The sequence below is a fragment of the Salmo salar genome, chromosome ssa14 (genome assembly GCF_905237065.1).
Source record: "Salmo salar chromosome ssa14, Ssal_v3.1, whole genome shotgun sequence".
Classification (NCBI taxonomy): Eukaryota; Metazoa; Chordata; class Actinopteri; order Salmoniformes; family Salmonidae; genus Salmo; species Salmo salar.
The window spans coordinates 11,265,004-11,273,164 of NC_059455.1; the positions used below are offsets into that span (position 1 = coordinate 11,265,004).

Below are 8,161 nucleotides of genomic sequence, written 5' to 3' on the forward strand. Positions count from 1 at the left end.
TACCTTCAAGCGTTAATTCAAATTGGATAATCTTTGGATGCCGACAGCAGTCGTACCATTGGAAGACATAGCTTGGACTGTAGCCTACAAAAGCCCATTCCTGCTCTTTTCCCGCGATCCATCAAACATATTTGGTGTGTCATCATAGTGGTCTCTGACTTGTGGTCAGACTCGCTCATGTGGAACAAACTTAAATATGTGCCTTTTTTCAATGCTGATTTGAATGTCATTGCGAAAACACAGAAGTGTCAGATTTTTTTTTCTCGCAAACATCCTTTCTGAATTTAAAAGTAATCATTGATGTTATCATCTAGTTTTTCAAAAGTATCAGTAATCTGATTACAATATTTTTGCTGGTAATGTAACGGATTACAGTTTCCGTTTTTTTGTAATCCCTTACATGTAATCCGTTACTCCCCAACCCTGCTTGTTGGTCATAGTATGGATATAGTTAGTATGCCAAAAGTTCCCAGATGTCGTACTACATTCACCAAAATACGAAGTATACAAGCAGTGGACACTATTTCCGTGCTTTTTGGGCCCATAATGCAATTCTTCAGAAAATGGGGTTAGCTTCACACTGTTTTCAGATTTGAAGAGAATGGCGGAAAATAAGCAGCTGAAGTCCAACGAGAGCGGATTCAAATTCATTGCTTTAACTAATTTTGACAAATGTTAAGAAAATGTAGAGCAATGTAGTAAAGTAATGAATTTTCAAATACGTTATTTTACACATTATGTTGGCTGACAATTTGTTAGCTACACTATCCTTACGAACCGCATAGCATATCATTACAGCAGTATGTACCGTTATGTTAGCTAGCTACCTAAAGTTAGTTGGCTATTAATACATCCCACTTGCCAGTATATTAACTATATGCTAACTACCCAACGTTTATTGACTTGATTATTCCCGTCATTCTTAGCTTAGCTAAATGGTATAGTCGTTGTGTTTTCTCAATGGACATTCTGGTGCATTCGTAAATTCGCTCTGGCAATCTACTCTGATTTCAGAGCACTCTCGTCTGAATGGGTGTACCTGTGCCAGATGAATAACTGATGAATTTTACGAACGCTGGCAAAAAAAAAGTGTCATTAAATTGTTGCCAGCAGCACAGTTACAGTCACCAACGCTCTGGATAACATGAAAACAGCCTAACCAGCTCTGCTAGAATGAGGAAATGGTCAGAGTGAGGTGTTCTCTAGGATCAACCATACTCCTCGGGCCAGTGCGTCCAGTGTGCACGGCCAATCTGACAACACTGAATTTACAAACACCCAGAGCACACTCTTGCACTCCAGATTGAATTCATGAACAAACCGGAAATCATAAAATGTTTAGCTAGTGACTTGTCATGGTAACAAGCTAGCAAGAGGTTGCAAAGCAACAGCATCAACTTCCGGTAGACAGGCGAAGCGCTAGTATGCTCAACTGAAATGATACCGTTCGCTTACAGTATACTAAAATGAACTAATAGTATATACTCATTAAGTATGTAGTATACAGTATGTTAGCATGGGTATTCGAACACTGCTCAGGTGTACTTACGTATCTCATCTTCTGTAGCCAGCGTAATGCTTCGAACACACCGACTGCGTTTTGCATCACTGCTGCATAACATTTTGCGCAGCTAGGCAACTATACTGATGCAGGTATCTTTTGCAGATGGTCGCATGCGTTTGGACACATGGAGAGAATCATTTTTGCAGTATCCTCAAAACTGTGTCTTTTTGAGACAACTGCTGACAGCTACAGGGACATAAACACAAAAAATGCTGCTTGGAGACAAGTGTCCACGATAGTAGGATTGCCAGGTCAGTTTAGTAGTGAGCTTGTGCTAGATTGGGCTAGTTAACGTGAGCTAGCTAGCTAACCTTGCTTGCTAACCTAGCCAATGAGGTGTGTGTGTATGTGTGTGAAAGAAATAGTCATATAAATTCTGCTAGTTCCTACCCCTGATAACTTTACCAAATAATCATGTTTGAAAGAGTGAATGTGTATGTCAGATAAATAGTAATAGAAATGGTAGATACTACTGTACCCCTGATAATTTGGTCAGATAACCATGTGCGTGTGTGTGTACAGTAGGTGACATGTCCATGATAGCTATCTAATAACTATAGTTATGTTAGGTAATGGTTTGGCTTATCATGTTCATGTCTATGTAGAAGAAGACTGTAGGAGGAAGTGGAGAGTACTCAGGGACAGGTATCAGAGAGAGAGAAGGGCAGAGAAAGGGAAGAAGAGGTCTGGGTCAGCAGCTTCAGGCCAGCAGCCTTGGCGCTTTTGCCACATTCTTTCTTCTCTTGATCCATTTATTGTGCCTAGGGCAATGAGTGGCAATTTTACAGCCAGACCCTCAACGTCATCTACAAGTGCGACCATGGCCTTCACCGGTGCAGCAAGATCCTCTACAACGTCTACGTCATCCACGAGTATGACCACCACCGGTGCAGCCATGGAAGACGGGGCGGCAGCGATAAAGACGATGAAATGGAGGAAGAACCTCTGGATCTCGGACCACCTGAGATTATTATGAACCCCACAGAAGTGACCACTGAGGACCTCGTTGAACAGGATGTGGCCGTGGAGACAAACGAGGAGAGAAACACAGAGAGAGAAACGAAGATGAACGTCGTCACACCAGGCATCATCGGAGGTACCAGCCCCCAGAGCCACTCAACTCATTTCAGCAGAGGCTCTTCCAAGCCGTCGAGAGGGATGCAGCCCAACCTGATGCTCACAGGAAGGAGGATGAAGAGACCCTCTTTGCCATGAGCCTGGTGCCAACCCTGAAGAGGCTGCCTCAGCAAAGAAAAGCAGCAGTTAAGGTTAAAATGTATCAGCTGCTTTTCCAAGCCGAGTTCAATGGTACGTTTTTTTTCTTCTCTACATCACAGGTAGTGTCATAAGTGTTGTGACAGTGAAGTAAAGTACCGGTAGGTCATTCTTTACAGTATACTCCTGTAGGCTAATTGGTATTTCAGATCAAAGTATTAATATGAGGCAAATGTACAGCTGTTGTTTCTAGGTTGGAAAATATCCCAAAACAACAGTTTACTGTCTAAATATTTGCCTGTCATATTCATCTTTATCTCTGAAATACAAATTCCATGAGTAAACAGCGAGTAATACCAACTTTACCGCACTGTTACAATATTTATGCCTCTAACTACACTATACAAGCAGTATTTAGTTAACATAAATCTCACCTTTTATGGTTTTCTTTTATGTTAAGCTTGTATGTGTTGTTTTTCTTTTCCCTTCCAGAGATGGAGTCCATTTAGCCGACCAGCTCACAGGAAGGACAGGAAGAGGAGAGGAGTTGTCTGGTTGTTGTTTTTGACCTCCTTCATTGTACCTTTCTTTTCACACACGTCCGTTCCGTTTAAATTCAGTCAATTCATAAAGTCATTTGTTTATAAAGTCTTAGGATAGCATTCATTATTAGTGTTACATAGATTTCTGAATTGACAGAATTGAAACTCATACACCGAAGAACTCACAGATGCTCTTGTTGGTCTCTTACGAGACTAAAGGTCAATATATTTATTTAATTTAAAACCACTTGAAAACCAGGGTGTTGAAACTTTTTGTGAAGTTATGTTCCATCGACTGGTCCATGACGTCCAGGGGCCATTTGTTTGTTTAGCTGTGTTATGGCTACACATTCTTTTCTTTTTTTCAGAGACAGAGACACACACACCTCTCCTCCCTGTACCTCAGATCTCCAGTGCCCTGCCCTCTCTCTCTTTATGGCCATGTCTGAAGTTCCCCTACTACGTCTAGGCTTTATGAGTAGTCCCTGTATCTGTCTGCAGTTGTACCAAAAAAGACATGCTCTTGTTGTTCTCTTACAGATTACAGGCTACACATTCATTTTTTTTTTTAAATGTTTACACGCACACCTCTTTCAATAGTTGTATTTTTTTTAAACATTTTTACAACACACATACCTGTCATGTTCTTTCCTGTACTTGAATACTTATTCAATTATAATATTTTCATAGTCAGTTGTTTATTAATATCTCATTTAGACTTAATCTGTGTAACGGCTGTCGTAGAGAGGGGACCAAAGCACAGCGTGTTGATTGCTCATGATGAATATTTATTTTAACTCAGAACAATAAAGAAAAAATAACAAAGAGAAAACGAAAGCGCACAGTTCTGTCAGGTACAGAAAACTAAACAGAAGACAACTACCCACAAACACAGGTGGCAAAAACCCCTACTTAAGTATGATCTCCAATTAGAGACAACGAGGACCAGCTGCCTCTAATTGGAGATCATCCCCCAAAAAACTACATAGAAATAGAAAACTAGACCCCAAACATAGAAATACAAAACATAGAAAACACAAAACACCCCCTGTCACGCCCTGACCTACTCTACCATAGAAAATAACATCTTACTATGGTCAGGACGTGACAATCTGCTCATTTCTTCCCTACACCTTCGCTAAGACAAGATGAAAGTAAAAACACATTCTCTTCCTAATTTGTTTTTTTTCCCACCTGTATTTTGTCAGGCCAGTGAACATGGTGGTAAACTGTACTATTTGTATAGACCCTAGGTTACCCTTTCCCTTAGTTATCATACTAACTGTATGTCGTATAACCTTAATTAGTGCTCCTGCTCACCTGATGTACCATGCCAGGTGTGTATAATACTGATGTTAATGAGAGAGGGAAGGGGTTTTAAGGTGTGGTCTTTACTCCCAAATGTCACTTAAATATAGCTTCCAAATGAAGAGAGACAATGATACATAAAGTAATCTGGGGGAAAAATGCAATTTTATGGACAACGGTGGATGGTTCTTAAAATAACCTTTGTATTATTGGGCTCTTCAAAGAGCTGTTTCACTCCACGGCATACTGCCATGGGATGAGAAGTAGGTGGTCAGCTTCTCCCTCACCTGGAGTGCCTGTCTGGGGGCGTTGTTGGCACCTGCCCTGGTTACATCAGGAAGGTGACCATTTGGCGTGCCCATCTCCATCCGGAGCGGCTCCTGGAATGACCTCCGCAGGTAGTTGTGGAGAACACATGTGGCCTTCACGCAGGCATCGACGTTTGAGGGGCTGAGACCAAGCACTCTCCGATACATTCTCCACCGGGCTGCCAGAATCCCAAAGGCGCATTCAACAACTAACCTTGCCCTGGACAGTCGTTTGTTAAAGATCCTTACAGGCTTTGGCAATGGCAGCTGGTGTAGGGCCTCATGTGGTTGGGTCTTAAAGGGAAGGCCTCAACGCCGACGAAGACGTGGGGAACAGGTCCCAGGTCTTCAGCCCCAGGGAGTGATGCAGGTGGGGGAATCTCCAGGGTGCCATCCTGAAGTGCCAGGCCAAAGGCAGAGTCCCGGAGGATCCCGCCATCACTTCCCTTGCCGTAAGCACCAACACGGAAACAGTAGATGGCATCTACTACAGCGAAGAGTACAACTGAATATGTACCCTTGTAGTTGTAGAATTACGAACCTGAGCACGGTGGAGCCTGAATTACTACATGTTTCCCGTCAATGGAGCCAAGACAGTTGAGGAAATTTCACCTCTCCAGGAACACGGCAGCGATGGCCCTCCAGTCTTCCTCCTTGGGGACAGGCATGTATTCACCAACCAGACAGTCCCAAATGGCTTGTGCCACAGAGGGGACAATGCCTGCCACCATGGACCGTCCAACTTGGAAGCTGAATCCAATGGTCATGTAGGAGTCCCCTGTCGCCAAGAATCTGAAATATAATTCAAAATAATGATCAATATTGTGTGTAACTTGAATTCCACACACATATTATATCTACTCATATAGCTACCTCATTACAGTTTATTATGCTCTACTAATTATATTGTAATACTCATCAACCATCATTAACAATGCCTTGAAACCGTACAATTCAGTCTATGACTATATCAATAAACTGTAGCCCAGGCCAACTCTACTCTTAGAAAGAATGGTACTATCTACTTAAAAGGGTTCTCTGGCTTTCCCCATAGGAGATCCCTTTTTGGTTCCAAGTAGAACCCTATTGGGTTCCATGTATAACATTTTCCCCAAAGGGTTATACCTGGAACCAAAAATGGTTATCCTATGGGGAAAGCAGAAGGACACTTTTGGAACCTTTTTCTCTAAGAGTGTGTGAGTCCAATAAGAATGTAATGAATGACTGTAACTTTCTTGAACATGGGTCCTGGAGAAGACTAGCCTACCTTCATCAGAGCAGAAGGCACCCCAATTTTCTTTTCATTTGGTAACATTGCATAATTAAAAAAGGATTATAAACCAACTTTGGGAAAAGTTATAGTCATAATGAACATTATGTAAAAGTACATCTGATGTCTAATAGGGACTATTAACTAGAGAGCCCTTTAGCTAGCTAGGTTGAACATAAAAACAATGTATCAAATATCAATCAATTATGGTATCAAAGGCTTTAAAAATGTACTAGAATGTAGCTTACCGGAGACAAATCCCCAGGCGTTCAACTGGGCTGATGGATTCCCGGTAGTTGATATCCATCCGGGTGATCCTGTCTCCAACCATCTGGAGCAGGTGATCGAACTGGCTTCGGTCCAGACGAAAGTAACTTCGGAATTCCTCTCCAAACAGTCGAAGCTCTTGAATGAGACGGTGGAGCTCCCCTGCCTGCTTTCGGGACTTTAACCATCTCTGGACCCACACAGACCTGCGCTTTCGGTGGGGCTGGTCCTGGCCCAACAGCGTGATCAAGACCACCTTCCTCAACGTTGCTCTCATTCTTGAAAGAGCCGACTCTGCTATCTTGACTATTTATTATGCATTTCACTCCAAAGCTGCATTTTGGAGGGAAATTATATTATAGGCTCTCACAATTAATTTGTGGATGTCATCGAATAAATAATATACTTGGCAAATAAATGAATAAAAAATGTAAAGAAATTCTCCAGTCAAACTGTTTTTATTATTTAATCCCACATTTTTTTTACTGGATATGTGTGCAACAAAAATTCAACATTCACATTTTGCTACTTTCTGTCATGTCTACGCATACAATTTGATGCATACGTTCGATTTACACAGAACGTACTGCAACTAACTCTGCAACGCAATGCTGCAAGGCAAACGCAGCGTTCCATTGGAAATGAATGTACTTTTGGTGTGTCGAAACGCAATGACACAGTCGGTGTGTTCGAAGCGTAACTATGTAGCAAGCTTTCTCCCGGCAATGAGGAAATGAATGAACATCAGTGCTCGTGAAACTTCGGAGGTAGAATTTGTGCACCAAACATTTTTTACAAGATATTAAGGCAAGTTGGGTGAAATTGAAGTATGTAAAGCCAGGGTTGGTTTCATAATAAAAAAGAAAAGTCTGTATTTTCCAAGCTATTAATTTGCCGCAACAACGATGGTTACAAATTCATCCCAGACAAAAAATGTCATGTGCTTGGTGTCTTCACGTTTGGTCTGTAGTAATATATCACCATCAGTAATTGATATACGTGGCTCGTTGGTCTAGGGGTATGATTCTCGCTTTGGGTGCGAGAGGTCCCGGGTTCAAATCCCGGACGAGCCCAATTTTTGCCACCGTAGTCCTCACATTTTATTCAACATCTTCCGTATGTTGTAGCAAGACAATTATCATAAACTGTTCTTCCCTCGAACATTCGCATCGTCTGTCCATGAACGCATCTTGATCTGGAAAGTGTTTTTATAGGTTGCTTTACTAATTATGTTGCCAGCCGTGACCTCTAAGACTGAAAGTAGGCCAAATCACACTTGAAAATGTCTTGTCTCAGAAATAACACAGGGATGGATCTAACCTCACGTTTAGCTATTTCCAAATGTTGATTTAAATAAATGTACAGGATACTTGCTGTATTATAGCCCAATGAATGACTGTTGTTATACTGATCTCTTCTGGCCTTCTTCAGTACTGCAATCGTGTGCAGTTAAACAAATACACTGTAGACCTAATCTGCCCTACCAAGCAAAAAGGCAGTAACTGCTCATTTGGTCGAAAATGAGTTCATGTCATTTTTGCAACCGTAAATACATGCTTAAACATGTGGACAAATATCCTGCCTCTATTGTATTGTGTTTTGGAGAAAATGGGGGTCATGTTAGCAGTAACCGCATAAAGTTACTGTGAAACCAAGGTAAATAAAAAAACATTTTTCTCAGTTCCAT

The 8,161-nt window shown here is 41.5% G+C and overlaps 1 long non-coding RNA gene and 1 other non-coding gene across 2 annotated transcripts; both read left to right on the forward strand.

The window, feature by feature from the left end:
- Window positions 1-1,322: 1,322 nt before the first annotated feature.
- LOC106568815 (uncharacterized) lies at window positions 1,323-4,120 on the forward strand. The gene is made up of 3 exons (XR_001320402.2): window positions 1,323-1,815; window positions 2,170-2,872; window positions 3,272-4,120. It is a non-coding gene; the product is annotated as an uncharacterized lncRNA (long non-coding RNA).
- A 3,355-nt stretch (window positions 4,121-7,475) lies between these two features.
- trnap-ugg (transfer RNA proline (anticodon UGG)) lies at window positions 7,476-7,547 on the forward strand. The gene has a single exon. It is a non-coding gene; the product is annotated as a tRNA-Pro (tRNA).
- The last annotated feature ends 614 nt before the right edge of the window (window positions 7,548-8,161 follow it).